Consider the following 4,775-nt stretch of genomic DNA (forward strand, 5'->3'; position numbering starts at 1 on the left):
GCTCAATGCCCTTGACACCTCCCCAAGGCGACAGAGCTGTGCATTCTTTGGCGACAACATTTTTTCTTTTGTTTTATTTCTATACTTATTGATAGAAAAAAAAAACGATATGTCATGTACTGTAAGGGAAATGTCTCTTTTCATGGGGAAAGCTAGCACCAGCAAATGTTGTGTTTAGAAGAAGTGATTTAACATGACACGTGACCTAACATACCGGAGCAAAAGCTCACCCAGCAAGCCCTGCTTTACTTCTACAGGAGAGAAGTAGAGCCTGCAAGATGTTCAGCTGGGTAGCTATGTCAGCATGCCTCGGCTGCAAAGGAACAAGTAATAGGTTTATTGCATGCTGAAAAGAGAAGAAAGGAAACACAACGTTTCGGCCGTGAGGTCTTCTCACACCTGAAGAAGCCTCACACCTGTAAAAGGTTCCATGGTTTTTCTTTCTTCTCTTTTCAACATGGAATACACCTATTGTCTGCAAGATGTGACAATTTCACGGTGTTTTGGAAGAAAACCTTTTTTCTTTGAATTCAAAATCAATCGGAATTTCAGCACGACACATCAACACTTTTTCTGTTTTAAGGAGATGATATTTTAAACCTGATAAAAATAGTAGGAAACACAAGTTTCTTGCTGTGAAAATTTAGATGGGGAAGTGTACTACTGGTAGCAGTGTAGAGCTCTCTGTGGTGGAGTACAAGCACATGTTCTATGGGCCAGTGGCGTAATGGATAACGCGTCTGACTTTGGATCAGAAGATTGTAGGTTCGAGTCCTGCCTGGCTCGTGAGGCTTTTAAACCTCTCAGGTTCCTCGGTAACAGGTTGCCGTCATGTATGTGAACTATAGAAAAGCATTTGCCACAACCCGTAAATTAGCACGCAAGTGCGGGCTAGTTAACACAGAACTGTATGGAGATCATCTCCAGCTCCGAGCTCAATTGCAATGAAAAAACATGCAGAACAGAACTGGAGAGCAGCTGAATTTGTGCTCAGTAGGGTGGGGAGGACTCAGCGCTGCTATTGTTCTAATTGGCATGAACTGCAGGGGATCTGAATCAGAACATGTCAGTTAGTTCGATCATTGCGTCAATATGTAGGCCACGTTAATATAGAATTATTACTTTGTCTGTCTCGTCTTTGTATATAGCTGAATGTCCCTGACAATTTCATGTTAGTTTTTAAGAACGACATTGGTGCTAATATATACATATATAGCATATAAGGAACACGTAAAAGTTTAGTCCATGCTGAAAAGATAAGAAAACCGCCACAACGTTTCATCTTGGAATAAATCTTTACTTGTTGTTTTGCAGCCTACCCATTCTGACCTAACTCCTCCCTTGAAATTCCCTAACAGATAAGGGTACGTAACGGCTCATGCGATGCTCAGTAGCAATTTTTCCCAAAACAAACAAGAACAGCAGCTGAGGGTTTGAGTTTGAACATGCACTTTATTAAAGCAGCTTTTATTTCCATTGATAAATGCTAGATATTCCTACAGAGATTCTCCAGGTGAGTAAGCGATTCCTGTTTCTGTTTCTATTTCTGTTTCATATATATATACAGTATGTATATATATATGTTACATGTGTCTCTGCAATAGTATAAATGTGTTATACACTATCAGGGGCTGCTTTTTTGTGCACCTCATCTACAGCAAGGGTTTTTTTTTTCATTTATGTTTGTGGACCTTCACCATTTGAGGAAGTGAGTTAGATAAGAAAGTTACAGGTATGGTGAGCAATGACTGACAAAGGCACGTACTGCGTATTCCTTACAAAAGTGTAAGCAATTTGTTCTAAAAAACACCGGCTAAAGTACAACATCGTTAGCAATCTTATTACTTAAACAGAATTAACATCAATAAACTGTAAGGTGCTGGTACATGCGAGTAGATTTGATCTTCTATTAAACAAAAATGCAATTACAGCTCTAAAAAGGTCAACCTAGACTTCTGTAACAGATCTGTTCAGGTCATCGCTGTTCCTCTGACCTTGTGAGTCTTTGGAATTTTAAAAGTGTATTTTGCTTGCCTTTCATGTGGTCTGTGTACAAGTCACTGTGGCGTATGCGGTCCTACACAGCCTTGCCTTAGACGTGACGAGCCTCCGCTATGTTGCAATGGAGAAAGGTTCAGTACGGAGCTGCCGAGAAAATTCAGCTGGAAAGCTCGTTGCAGAAAAGCATCGTTATCTGTGTCTATCTGCAGAGCGTCCTTCGTGGGTGCTGAAGATTCGATTTCACAGGCTGCAGGTCCAGGCGATTTAGAGTGTTAAAGGTCCCAGCGAAAACGAAACGGCGCTGGTCCTTTTACACGCACGCACGCACGCAACCAAATGCAAAGGACGCCGTAGTCGGCAGGATTTGAACCTGCGCGGGGAGACCCCAACGGATTTCAAGTCCGTCACCTTAACCACTCGGCCACGACTACAGCGAGCGCCGCGGCCGCTGCCTTCTTGCTACAATCGAACAGGGAGTGCGAGGCGGCGGCGGCGGCGGAGGCAACTTTTTTCAAGTTCGCTCTCCGTTTAAGAAACCTTTTACGCTATACGTGCAAGCACACACACACACCTCAGAGGACTTAAGGGTGGCTTCAAGTTGGAATGATAAAGTCTCCCCGTTCGGACATGAAAACAGAACGTTCTTAGACAGAAAGCAATCAACAACAGAGACATGTGGACGACGATTTCAGTCACTGCACTTTGAATAGCATTTTTACTCCAGTTACAGGAGATGCACCAATGGCCCTTGACCTACGCTCTTACCAATGCCTTGAACATTCAAACAAAACAGCCCTCAAGTCCTGCGGTTTAATATAACGCTGTTACGTATCGAGGCAGTATTTGACTCCGTCCTACCGTTGAGACACGGGGCGTACAGATGCAGCTATTCAAAACAAGCGGGCGATACCACATTATTTTGCGGTGCGCTTTACGCAGTCTACCACGAGTTACCGTAAATTCTCCTATAAAACCGCAAAAAAATAATAGTATCCGGAATTACTGCAAGGTGGAGCTAATAAAGCTCAACCTCTCATGTTTGAGCTGTCGCCATCAAAGTCTTTAACGAAGATATTACTAATAGTATTAATAATGAATGACCTTGGACAAGCTGTAAACTCAAAGTAGTGCCCTGGTCCACATTCTTTTTTTCATTGACCGTCTTTGTAAAAGTAACACCACAGCATTTCGCAATCACGCATTTGTTTCCAATCATGCAAAGTACAGTAATTTTTGAGAATCTCCGATTCACCATGCCTTTCACATGCTCATTAAAGAGATTGATTTAGGAACATAAACATATTACTGTATGCAAACTGTACTGTATACAGTATGTATATGTACATGTATATTTAATGTCTTTACTGTGCCCGTTTAAGCATTGAATATTTATATGGAATTTTACCACTGAAGGGAAATCTTAGTACCTGAGCATAAAAAGAATAGGAGCATACTGTAACACGTGTGAAGGCCATAAACAATATTAATTTTGGAACTTAAACATACAGTATATGGCTGGTCTCGGTACTTTAAAGAAAACATACACACCAGTATTCCATTTCTCCCTAAACATTTTAAGCATCGAAGTCTTTAACTAACGTGATACTGGAGTCAACAAGCTCCGGTACAAGAATTTGATTAAAAGGGACTATAATATGGAATCGCGTATTTAAAGAAATTAATAACGATATAATTATACTCATGTACCGCAACACAAGAATTGTTACATAATGTTTTGTAGGGCTTTTTCGACACTCTTTCTGTGACCTTGCTGGTGGTGCTGTGGGTTAGCTTCCTGACTCCCAAATCACATGTTGTGTGTTTGAATCCTGCTGGAGCCGTTACTTTTTTTTTTAATAAACATTTTTTTTAAAAAAATACAATGTTTCCCTGGCTCAGAGATTAAATAAAACTTCACTCGCACCAAACAAATTTATATTTCTAATTATCACAACATGATCAAATTTAAGTCATTTTAATAACAATGAATAGTCACCTAGGCATTACAATATAAACATTTATATTGATTTAAAACCCATAAATAAAGCTGATACTGTTTAGACTTTTAATTATTTAAAACTGTATTACAGCAACACAATGCACAATGCAACGTAATAATAATAATAATAATCATAATAATAATTGCTTACATTTATATAGCACTTTTCTGGACACTCCACTCAAAGTGCTTTACAGGCAATGGGGACTCCCCACCAATGTGCAGCATCCACACATAAATCGCTATCTTTGTCTTCCGTGTAATAATGTTCACCTCTCTGTCCAGCAATTTAACAATAGTAATAATAATGAACTTTATTGTATATGGCGCCTTAAAAGCTGGCTCCTCAAAGCGCTTTACAGGATAAAAACAATAACAACAATACTGTTAGGCTGGGCAAACGATTTTTTTAAAAGAAATACAAAATGAGATATAATGATGTGTTCCGGCTTAGACATTAATGAAGAGCATAACACGTGGGTGGCCAGCGGGAGTGCTGGCTGTGACGGATTAAACCGGTTTCACAGGTATTTTCACAGTAGAAGGGGACCAGATTTCCAGCGAAAGACACCTTCCCCCCTACAAAACCAAGGAAGTACAGTACTTACTAGTTAAGAAAGCTAGGCTCCTCAACAAAATCGCTTTAACATGCTAATGCGTTGGTGTAACAGTCCGGGCGTGGCAAGCTTCTAATGTCAACCCGACTATGGCGAAAGGAACCCTTCTTTTATTGGAAGACAATGAACATATTCTAGTCCTAAATGAATTAATAGCA

The 4,775-nt window shown here is 40.2% G+C and overlaps 2 non-coding genes across 2 annotated transcripts; one reads left to right on the forward strand and one right to left on the reverse strand.

Moving 5' to 3' along the window:
- The first annotated feature begins 713 nt into the window (after positions 1–713).
- On the forward strand, positions 714–786 carry trnaq-uug (transfer RNA glutamine (anticodon UUG)). Its single transcript has one exon. It is a non-coding gene; the product is annotated as a tRNA-Gln (tRNA).
- A 1,564-nt stretch (positions 787–2,350) lies between these two features.
- Positions 2,351–2,432, reverse strand: trnas-uga (transfer RNA serine (anticodon UGA)). Its single transcript has one exon. It is a non-coding gene; the product is annotated as a tRNA-Ser (tRNA).
- Positions 2,433–4,775: the final 2,343 nt, after the last annotated feature.

This window comes from Lepisosteus oculatus, unplaced genomic scaffold, assembly GCF_040954835.1.
Source record: "Lepisosteus oculatus isolate fLepOcu1 unplaced genomic scaffold, fLepOcu1.hap2 HAP2_SCAFFOLD_258, whole genome shotgun sequence".
NCBI classification, from domain to species: Eukaryota; Metazoa; Chordata; class Actinopteri; order Semionotiformes; family Lepisosteidae; genus Lepisosteus; species Lepisosteus oculatus.